At 48.1% G+C, this 12028-nt stretch overlaps 1 protein-coding gene across 1 annotated transcript in view; it reads left to right on the top strand.

Moving 5' to 3' along the window:
- The window catches only part of HELZ (helicase with zinc finger), a 639316-nt gene that overhangs the window by 325931 nt on the left and 301357 nt on the right, over positions 1 to 12028 (top strand). The gene's annotated exons all lie outside the window — the stretch shown is intronic.

The following is a 12028-nucleotide window of genomic DNA, read 5'->3' as shown; positions in this document are numbered from 1 at the left end:
AAAAACCATTCTACCGCCCATGTAGATATTACCCACCTGCTCCTCGTGGGAGAACAACTAAGCCACCTCAGAGAGGACATCCTAGGCAGCCTAAAACATCCAGAACCCAGCCTTCACCACAAACAGGCCAGACATCTGGATTTTGAAGAAATTCTAGAGAACAGCAGCCCCTCCAAAAATCCAAATCAAAATTTACCAGTAGGAGGTAGAGTCCATCATTTCATATCCAATTGGATGAACATCACCACAGATCAATGGGTAATTTCCATTATAACACATGGTTACCGTCTAAATTTTCTCATGGTACCCAAAAATTACCCACCCAACTCACTGTGGATACACAAAGATCATACAACTCTTCTAGAGTCAGAATTATCCACCCTTTTGAGCACAAGGGCTGTGGAACCTGTGCCCTGACCTCAGCAGGGCAGAGGATTCTACTCCCGCTATTTTCTCATTCCAAAGATAACAGGAGGCCTCTGCCCCATCTTAGACCTCCGCAATCTCAACAGATTTCTACGAAAAGAAAAGTTCAGAATGGTGTCCTTAGGCACCATGCTTCCCCTTTTACAAACAGGAGATTGGCTGTGTTCTCTGGATCTGCAAGACGCTTACGCTCATTCCAATTTTCCCTTCTCATCGCAAGTAGCTACGTTTCCTAGTGGGAAATCAACATTTTCAATACTGGCTCCTGGTTTTCGGACTTGCCTCAGCACCCCGTGTATTTACAAAGTGCCTAGCAGTAGCTGCAGCCCATCTACGCAAGAATCACATACACGTCTTTCCTTATCTGGACGACTGGCTCATCAAGAGCCAATCCAAGCAAGGAGCTTTCGACGCTCTCAAGTTAACTATCAATCGGCTACACTCTCTGGGATTTCTCATCAACTACAAAAAATCCCAGCTGACTCTATCTCACCTCCTCCTAACTTTCATTGGAGCAGAGTTGGATACCACCGTTGCAAAGGCCTTCTTGCCCATCGACCACGCAGACACACTCTCCAGACTAGCTATATCTCTGCGCACAAAGAAAACAGCTTCAGCCCATCAATTCCTAACACTGCTAGGACACGTCTTATTTTTTATTTATTTATTTATTTATTTATTTATTTATTTATTTATTTATAACTTTTATATACCGAGGTTCAATTAACAAGATTAATTATCACTTTGGTTTACATTACAACCAGCCAAAAAATAACAGAGACAAAGTCTTGTTTTGCAATGAACAGGGTAGAATAACCTGGAAGAAACAATGAACAGGGTAGAAATAACCTGGAAAACATAAAATGGGTGAGGCAAGTATGGAGAATAGGGTTTGTATAACTTGGGCGAACAGTGGGGAAATTAAATAGCAGAGGACTGAGAAGGCCTCAAGTTGAATAGTGTACACATGATGCGGATAAGAACCAAGGCTGAGGTGAGTAGTTATGGGAAGGCTTGTTTGAACAACAGAGTCTTAAGTCTCTTCTTAAAGGTGATTGGACATTGTTCCAGTCTTAGTTCAGGAGGGAGCAGGTTCCATTGCTTGGGGCCAGAGGCGGATAAAGCTCTTTTACTGAAGGAGTTCTTGATGGTGGGTGCTTGAAGAGAGCCTCTCTGGGCTAGTCTTATTGGACGGACTGAGGTGTGGAGTTGCAACGGTATTGTAAGATCCAGAGGAGTAATGTTGTGTATGGCTTTGTGAATGACTGTTAGTAGTTTATGAAGGATTCTAAACTTAATTGGTAGCCAATGTAGATTCTTTAAAATTGGAGTTATATGGTCCCTCTTATTGGATTTTGTGAGGATCCTGGCCGTGGCGTTCTGTAGTAGCTGGAGAGGTTTGAGTGAAATATCAGGCAGGCCGTGAAGGAGTGAATTACAATAGTCAGTTTTGGAAAATATGATGGCTTGTAAAACTGACCTAAAATCGTGGAAATGGAGGAGGGGTCTTAGTCGTTTTAGAACTTGGAGTTTAAAATAACACTCCTTTACTGTTTTGTTGATGAAGCCTGTCTTCAATGGTCCACGTCACTCCCATGGCCAGATTAGCCATGAGAATAACGCAATGGACTTTGAGATCAGTGGCTCCAAGCCATTCAACCACTGTCATCTCCAATTCAAATAACCCACCAGTTACGTCTGTCTCTTCTCTGGTGGAAGAACACGAGCAACTTGCTAGCAGGTTTACCCTTCCAACAACCAATTCCGCAAGTAACCTTAACCACAGATGCATCCACCTTAGGTTGGAGAGCTCATGTGAACAATCGTCAAACTCAAGGTACTTGGACAAAGCTCGAAGCAACATTTCAGATCAACTTCCTAGAGCTTCAAGCTATACGTTATGCTCTTTATGCATTCAAGGACTGCCTTTCTCACAAGACTGTTCTAATACAAACAGACAACACAGTTGCCATGTGGTACCTGAACAAACAAGGTGGCTTGGGCTCTTATCTCCTCTGCCAAGAAGCCGCACAGATCTGGGATTGGGCCCTAACACATTCCATGTTTCTCCGGGCCACTTATTTGGTAGGCATACACAATATAGTTGCAGATCGCCTCAGCCGTCAGTTCCATCCCCAAGAGTGGTCCCTGGATCTGGCAGTAACGACCAGAATTTTTCAACAATGTGGTCAACCAACAATAGACCTCTTTGCATCCAAACTGAATCACAAAGTGGATAGATTCTGCACCCTGCACAGGCAGAGAAACAAGTTAGCCATGGACGCCTTTGCTTGGCCCTGGAACTCAGGCCTTCTATATGCGTATCCCCCAATACCGCTGATAGCCAAAACTCTCGTGAAGCTACAACAGGACAAAGGGTCAGTGATACTCATAGCCCCGTATTGGCCTCGACAAGTATGGTTTCCCATACTTCTCGACCTCTCGATCAGAGAACCAATTCACCTGGGCACAGCGGCCACTCCCATAACTCAGAACCAAGGCATGTTACGCCATCTGAACCTTCAGACCCTATCCTTCACAGCCTGGATGTTGAAAGGTTGATCCTACAACTGCTCAGTCTTTCAACTAATGTCTCTCAAGTGCTAGTAGCTTCACGAAAGCCTTCCACACGAAAATGCTATAGTAGTGGCATAGATTCACCATATGGTGCACGCACAAAGGTATAGACCCTTTTTCCTACCCCACTCCATCTTTATTAGACTATCTCTGGCACCTTTCAGACTCTGGTCTCCAGACCTCTTCAGTGAAGGTATGCCTGAGTGCCATCTCAGCGTACCACAAAGGAGTTGGGGATGCCCCGGTAACAGCGCAACCCCTTGTGAGTAGATTTTTGAGGGGTCTATTACAACTTAAGCCTCCTTTACGGCCACCAGTTACTGAATGGGACCTAAATTTAGTACTCACAAGGCTCATGCGCTCTCCGTTTGAACCTATAGACTCCTGCGATGTTAAATTTTTACATGGAAAGGGCTCTTCCTAGTAGCCATTACATCTGCTAGAAGGGTTGTTGAGTTACAAGCACTTGTTACATGCTCACCCTATACCAGGTTCCTACATGATTGAGTGGTCCTCCGTACTCACCCTAAGTTCCTTCCCAAGGTGGTTACTGACTTCCACTTGAATCAGTCCGATAGTCTTGCCCACATTTTTCCCAAGGCCTCACTCTCACCAAGGTGGGAAGGTTTTACACACTTTGGACTGTAAACATGCACTTGCATTTTACTGGACCGCACTGCAGTCCATAGGAAATCCACCCAACTCTTTGTTTCTTTTGATAAAATCAAACCAGGAGTTGCTGTGGGCAAACAAACTCTCTCCAATTGGCTAGCAGACTGTATTACATTCTGCAATGACAAAGCAGGCCTTCCTCTTAAGGGACGAGTAAAGGCGCACTCAGTGAGAGCCATGGCAACCTCAGTAGCACACTACTGTTCAGTGCCGATTGCTGACATCTGCAAAGCTGCAACATGGAGCTCTCTTCACACATTTGCAGCCCATTACTGCTTGGACAAGGAAGGACGACAAGATTCAGCCTTTGGACAATCTGTCTTAAAGAACTTATTTCCAGTATAGTCCCAACTCCTTCCGTATCCAACCTGCTGTGATTTCAGGCTGCCTCATTTTTCCAACAGTACACCAGTTGTTATGCCTGTTGCACAAGTTGTACGCTGTTGGTCCAAAACAAATATGACGCAGCCTGTAGCTTACTAATCACCCATATGTGAGGGTTACCATCCTGCTTGTCCTGGGATAAAGCACAGTTGCTTACCTGTAACAGGTATTCTCCCAGGACAGCAGGATGTAACCCTCATGAAACCCACCTGCCATCCAGCGGAGTTGGGTCCACAACGTTTTATTGTTTTATTTTTCGCTCGCCCTTATTGCTACAAATGAGACTGAAGGGAGACCCCTGGGGCTCGAGGGATAATGGCATGCTGGGCATGCTCAGTAGGCTAGGTGTGCCAGTCAAAAGTTTCTAGAAACTTTGACAGAAAATTTTCCGTGATAGGGCTCTGTCCGGTGACGTCTCCCATATGTGAGGACTACATCCTGCTACCCTTGGATAACACCTGTTACAGGTAAGCAACACTGCTTTTCTTTTACTAGTATAGTGATAAAATCATGTACCACAAGCAGGTGTCAGATATGGTATCTTTTTTAGTTTTTAGTTGCAAATAAAACCTCAATCCAGAACTCAACCCTCAATTAATGTAGTTAAAATGGAGATATGCTTATCTCTTCATTTAGCTGAAAGAGACAATAATAAGCTCTGACTGTGTTATGAATCCTGCCCGCAATTCCCATGAGCAGGCTCCTTTCCATGTTGCTTGCTGCATTTTCCATCGCGGCACGGAGCTGCTGAAGTCGGGCCTTCACCACGGCCGGAGCCGCGGACTCTCTCCTCTTTTGGCCCGGAGGCCGCCCATCGGGTCTCCCTTCACGGCGGCAGGAACCGTGGACTTCTGCCTGCCTCCTCTTCACGGCTGGTGCCGCTGCCGCCGTCCTGGTCATCTTCGCGGCTGGAGGCCGCAAGCCTTGGTCTGGATTGGCGGCCAGAGCCGCCCTCGGGGCCTCCTGCAGTGGCAGGAGCTGCTGCCGTCGTCAGGGCCTGCCTCTAGGCCCAGCCCTGCTTCTTACGCTGACGTCGATGCAGGACCGCTGTCCATGGTCCTGCACAGCTTCCTGCTTCCTCTCTAGGCGCACGGCCGCTCCTCTCTTCAAGATTTAAAAGGCCCACGGCCGGATATGCCCTGGGTCCCACCTTCAGACTGTTTCCTGTACCAGCCCTATAAAAGGGCTGCTCCTGCATTTCGTCTTCGCCTTGCATCGGAGTTACTTCAGTCCTGGAGGCTTCTGCCTGCCAGCGCTCCATCAGGTCCTTAGTGTTCTTCGTGGAGCTCCTCGTCTCGTCTTCTTCTTGCCATGTCTTCGTTACCTGAGGCCCTCGTCCAGGTCTCCTGATGTCTCGTTGTCTGATGACTCGCTTCTTGGTGTTCCAGCCCTCCTTGGTGTTTTGCTCCTGTGCTCTTGAGCTTTCTGTTTTGCCAGCCGTGGATCTCCGGGTGACACGTCTCTATCTGTGGAGATGCTGGCAGTGGACTTCTGTCTTGTGCTCCTGAGCTGTCCTGTCCTGCCAGCCTTTGTGGTGCTCCGGATGACACCGGCTCCATAGTCGAAGTTCCGCCTCAGCTGGATTCCTTCCTGCGCTTGTTCCGCTCTCCATGTGGTCCCTGACCAGCCTCCTTGGACTGTGTAGGGCGCACAGTGGGGCAGGGTGGTCCGTGACCAGCCCATTGGGTTTGCCCATGAAGGTGGGCTAAGTAGGGCGCCCTGAGAGACAGTGCCAAGGTCTACCTTCCCAGCTTCTCGTCTCGTCTGGACTTCATCAAGTTCCTCGTCTCGTCTGTGATGCCATTGCATCAGCCCTCGTCTGTGATGTCATAGCCTCATGTCTTCGTGTCAAGGCCTCCATCTGCCCTCATCCTCAGGCCAGCCTGCTGCTCCATGCCGATTCTAAGCGGCAGGTCCGAAAGGGCTTGGAACGGTCGGAGGACTGTTCACCTTCCAACATCATCTTGTTGGCCTTGGGAGCTTGCAGGCCTGGCAGAGTGTAAGACCGTGTCTCTGCCATGCTGGGACACGCTGCCAACCCTCGGTTCGGTCCTGGATCCGTCTGGGGTCGGGCCGAGGCCCAAGGGCACACGAAAAACCCCTATGTAACAGACTGAAGTGATACAGGCTAAAAAAAAATTACTCTTCATCTGGACTTCCACACAGTAGGGAAAGATGACTCAATTCATGGTTGGTTAGCATTATTAGATAACAGAGGATTCATACTGAAGTCCATATCCTAGAGGAATCCCAACACAATGGGCAATCCGGCAGAACGAATGCCTGCTTCAGAGGCAGCAAATTACTTCAATTGAAAAAGAGTAGCAATATGTTACACTCAATGTAGTATTCTTTATAAAAGTATATACCACCAAAGACAGGAACCATATTCTGAAAATATTGCATATGTAAGTTTAAAGGGTAGCAAGCAAAGGGCCATTTTATATTAATCACTAACTGGCTGAATCTGCCCAGGAACATTTTCAGCTGGCTAAAAGTATGTGCGTACTTTCATAATGTGCGCACTTTTAGCTAAAGTAACAAGAGGCATCGCCAGGGACATAACTTGATTGGAGGAGAAAACTCCATGCTTACATTAAAGTTTTTTAAAAAAAAGTACGTACATAAAGGACACATGTACGTACATAAAGGACACATGTACTTTTAACCCCATAAGAAGTTGGAATATCAGATGGATTTGTGAGAATTAAGGAATAGGCACATAGAGTGCCAATTAGTTACCCTAATGAAAGTTTGACTCAGTCGTGCTTTACTAATTTGTGATTTCAGCCATATTTAAAGTGTCTTTTCTTAGTGTGACCTCCTGTTAAATTCTCAAAAAAAAAAAAGACAAGAGCGGATGTGGATGGGCCACTATATCCTCCTGTTAAATTCTCAAAAAAAAAAAAGACAAGAGCGGATGTGGATGGGCCACTATATCCTAAAATAATTTTCTGTTATGAGAACGGATTCTCTCCCCCCCCCCCCCCCTCCACCCACACTCAATCATGGGAAAATCTTGTAGACAGATGGACTCAGGACTAGTGGGTTTATGCTCCCCTGCCAGCAGATGGAGATGGAGCAAGCTGACGTCACAGTATATATTGTCCTGCAGTGATCCCAGTCTGCCAGTATTCTCCATCTGCAGCAGATGGTGGACATGCATCTCCCTGTGGGGATTGCTTCGATTTTTTCGGATGGAGAAATTTGAAATCTAAATTAAGGAAAAGAAAGCCCCACTCCTGCAATGATACCTAAAGGTCCCTCCCCAGTTGAGAATTCCTGAGGTGATTTCCGTGGTTCCTTAGAGGTGTGCCTTTGTCCGGTAGCTGGATTTCTCGACATGGACTTAGCTGCTACTTCAGCTGAAAGGTAGTGGGTGTAGGAGGCTGAGTGTAGTGTTGACGGCATCTTCCCCGGGAGCTGGAGACTGTCTCTGTACTCAGCCGGTAAGTACTGAGCTCAGGTAGGGTTTAAAAAGAAAAAGAGAGAGAGAAGTTTTACCTTTGAAACAGAGACAGAAGGGTTTCAGGACTTCCTCTGGTCTCCGTACTTGGCGTGCCATACTGATGTTTGTTCCTGCTCCTCTTGGGGTTGGGGAACTGGGCTGCCTAGTGGGTTGATGGTCCCCGGTGGGCTAGGCCCCTCAATTAGGCTTTTTTCTTGCACGTCGTATGGTAGGCGGTTTTTGCGTGCTCCTGAGCATGCTCTGCAGCCCTCTACAGGCTGTCAGTATGCACAGTGTGTTGGCTCTGCGCATGCGTTTTTGGGCGTGCTTTTTATGCACACATTTTAAACTGTTCACACGCTTAGTTTGGAGCACGAGTTATCGTTCGCCTTGCCACGCTTCCTTCTACGTGCTTATTTTTTGTGCGCATACCCCCTTTTGAGTGCGAGCCATTCAGATGTACGATTACTGCCACATTGGCACCAGTAAGCAAGAAGCCTAAGCATCTTCCTATTTGTATTGCCTTTCATATTAGAACTTCTTAGCTTGACCTGGCTTCTAACCTGTGTCAGCGCTGCTCAGACACTCATGGAGCGTTGTCATTGGATTTTGCTAAGCCTGGCTCCTCCCATTCTGATGATGGGTTGGTCACGTCCTTGACTGGAAGGATGCCAGACCTTGATTCTCCCTTGACTGACTCCTCCGCAGGTGAGGGCAATTCTGTGGGACCAGCTCCAGTTCTTTCTGGGCTTGGTTTGGATCAAGCTGCTTTTTCTTGGGTGGAATTTTTTCAAGGATTATAAGCCTTTCTTCAGATGCACTCTTCTGCTTCCCCCATGCCTGTCCAGTCAGACCCTCAGCTGGTGGTGGCTCCCTCTTCCAGTCCTATGCTTAAGCACTAGAGCTCGCCTCAGCTTCCTGCGAGTGTTCCCGACAGGAATCCGGATTGCACTGATGATGAAGTTGATCCTGATTCTCTGGAAGATGGGGAAATTCCTCCAGGACTGGAACCGTATTGAACCATGTTGCGGTTCTTATATATCGATGAACTGATGGTCCTGATTTCCCAGACCTTGAAACAACTGGGTGTCCCTGGTTCAGATGCCACGTCGGAGCCGAGGAAGAATCCCATTTTGGTTTTCTTATGTAAAGCCTCTTGCTTTTTCCCCATGATGGATGCCATTCAGGAATTGATTGATCTGGAATGGGATGCCCCAGAGGCAGATTTTAAAGGGGGTTGGACTTTGGAAGGCCTGTACCCCCTGGATCTGGCTGTGCGAGGGCATTTTCATTTTCCCAAACTGGATGCATTGGTATGTACTGTCTCTAAGTGGATGAGTATCCCCGTAGAGGGAGGAGTGGCCTTGAAGGATGTAGAAGGATTGAGGCTATGCTTAAGCAAGCCCTTGAGGCAGTGGCAATGACTTTACAGATTGTTTCCTGTTGTGTCCTAGTGGCACAATCTTGTCTGCTTCTCTCTCAGGGGGTTGATGAGTCTGGGGTTAATTCCAGAGTGGTTATGGAGCCTGCTGCTGCCTTTTTAGCAGATACAGGCTGTGATTTAGTCCAGACCTCAGCCAGAGGAATGGCTTTAGTGATAGCGGCCAGGCATCAGCTGACGCAGCCTCCAAAGCTAATCTTACCAAGATGTGCTTTAAAGGCTCACTTTTGTTTGGGAGTAAATGGCCAGTAAGTGGACTGAGTCTCCAGTTCCTCGTTTTCCAGAAGATAAGAAGCAGTTACAGCTCCCCTTTGGTATGAGGAGTCGTCTCTGGGGTGCCAAGCGGTTTCGTCCCTACAGAGGGTTGACCTTTCAGCAGACTTGGCCTTTCGGAAGGTCTCAGTCCTTTCATCTCTGATAGCCTAAGAGAGAAGTGGACTCGGGTGGCAGACCTTCCTGAGCTTCCCAGTGAAGGTTTGCCCCCCCCCCCCCCACCTTCCGGAACAAGTGATAGAGGAACATCTCTCTCTCTTTTATCGGAGGTGGTTCGAGATCACATCTGACCAGTGGGTTCTGGAGGTGATACGAGAAGGATATGCGCTGGAATTTCGCAGTATTCCTCGGGACGTATTCATGTTGTCCCCTTGCCCCTCCCCGCAAAAGAAGCAGGCAATGGAGTTCACGCTTCAAAGGTTGCTTAGGCTGAAGGCTGTGGTTCCGGTGACCATGTCGCAAGAAAGTATGGGACGATATTCCATTTATTTTGTTGTGCCCAAGAAGGGAGGGCTCCTTTTATCCCATCCTGGATCTCAAGAGGGTCAGCCTTCATTTGAAGGTGACTCATTTTCGCATGGAAACCTTTTGCTTTGTGATAATGGTGGTGCAGTCGGGGGAATTTCTGACCTCTCGAGATCTGTCAGAGGCTTACCTTCATATTCCTATCCGATTGGAACACCAACTCTTTCTACGCTTTGCAGTGTAGGGGCGCCATTATCAGTTTCAGGCACTGACTTTAGTCTAGCCACTGCTCCCAGAACATTTTCCAAGGTTATGGTGGTCGTAGCAGCGGCCTTGTGAAGAGAAGGGATCCTGGTGCCACCCGTATTTGGACAATTGGCTGATTTGAGCCATGTCTCAGGAAGAAAGCCACCTGATGACACACAAGGTGATCTCCTTATTGCAGGATCTCGGTTGGGTGGTGAAACTGACCAAGAGCAATCTTCAGCCATACCAGTCATTGGAGTATCTGGGGGTCCAGTTCAACATGGGACAGGACAAAGTTTTCCTACCGAAAGTTCGGATTCAGAAATTGATGTCTCAAGTGCATCAGTTGGTGAGCACCATACGCCCGACGGTGTGGTCCTACCTACAGGTGTTTGGCTTGCTGGTGGCAACCCTGGAAGTGGTGCCGTGGGCGAGGGTGCATATGTGTCCTCTTCAGTGCGCTTTGCTGTTTTGTTGGAACCCGCAGTCTCAGGACTCTGAGGTTCGGCTCCACTTGCCAATGGAAATCTGCCCCTACCTCAAGTGGTGGTTGCAGGAGGATCATCTAAGAAAGGGAGTTCCCTTGTCCTCTCCGACTTGGTTGGTACTCATGACAGATGTGAGTCTCCACGGTTGGGGAGCTCACTGTCTGGAGTTAACGGTCCAAGGGTGTTGGAATGCCGAAGAGTCCTGCTGGAACTTCAATCACCTGGAAGCCCGGGCGTACGGCTGGCATGCTTGCAGTTCAGCCACAGGCTGTGGGATCAAGCATTTCATGTGATGTTAGATAACACCACAACAGTGGCCTATATTAATTGCCAGGGAGGGACCAAGAGCCAGCAAGTGTAGCAGGAAATAGACCAGCTTATGGATTGGGCGGAAGGTGATCTGCAGATGATCTCGGCCTCTCTTATTGCAGGAAAAGACAACGTAAGAACAGATTTTCTCAGCAGGGAGGATCTGGACCCAGGAGAGTGGGTGTTGTCAGCCGAGGCATTTCAGCTGATTGTGGATTGCTAGAGCTTTCCATTCTTAGACCTGCTGGCAACTTCTCGTAGTTCAAAGGTTCCTCAGTTCTATAGTCGCAGGAGAGATCCGTGGTCAATGGGAACAGACAGTCTCATACAGGTCTGGCCGGAAGACAGATTGCTTTATGCCTTTCCTCCATAGCCCTTGCTGGGCAGGATAATTTGTAAGATCGAAGGCCACAGGGGGTTGGTACTCCTGGGGGCACCAGAATGGCCCAGTCGACCATGGTATGCAGATTTGTGAAGACTCCTGGTGGGGATCCCCCTTCCCCTTCTGCTGCACATGGATCTGTTAACAGCAGGGACCGGTATGAGGATCCAACTTGGTTCTGTCTTACAATTTAGCCCTTGAGAGGGATAAAACTCAGCTATCACTCAGCCTGTTGAAGCATGGCTATTCCTCTGCAGTGATTGCCACCTTACTCTGCGCTTGCAAGTTCTCCACTTCCATGGTTTATGTGCAGGTTTGGAGAGTTTTTGAGGCCTGGTGTGAGGAGCAGGGTCTTCTTCCTCGTTCAGTTGAGACATCACTCATTCTGGATTTTTTGCAGGATGGGTTGAATAAAGGGTTGGCCCTTAATTCCTTGAAGGTGCAGATTGTGACTCTTACTTGTTTCAGGGGCCAGATGAATGGTGGTTCATTGTCATCTCACCCTGATGTGATCTATTTTTTGACGGGAGTGAAGCATCTTAGGCCTCCCTTGAGGTTACCGGTTCCCTTGTGGAGTCTTAACTTGGTGCTGGATTTTTTGGCAGGCTCTACGTTCTGACCGCTGCGTAGCCTTTCCTTGCGGTTGTTGACCTTGAAGGCTGTGCTCCTGGTGGCTATATGTTCAGTGCGTCGAATTTCTGAGCTGCAGGCCTTGTCTTGCTGAGAGCCATTCCTTCGGGTGACTCTGGGGGCATTACAGCTGCATACTGTTACGTCCGTTTTGCCCACAGTAGTCTTGGACTTTCATTTGAATCAGTCTATCTCCTTGCCATCCCTGGATAAGGTTAGGGATGCGGAGGAATATTGCCTCTTGTGCTTCTTGGATGTCAAGCGACTTGTGCAGTATCTGGAGGTTT

This window comes from Rhinatrema bivittatum, chromosome 4 (assembly GCF_901001135.1).
Source record: "Rhinatrema bivittatum chromosome 4, aRhiBiv1.1, whole genome shotgun sequence".
NCBI classification, from domain to species: domain Eukaryota; kingdom Metazoa; phylum Chordata; class Amphibia; order Gymnophiona; family Rhinatrematidae; genus Rhinatrema; species Rhinatrema bivittatum.
This window is presented reverse-complemented; position numbering and strand designations above follow the sequence as displayed.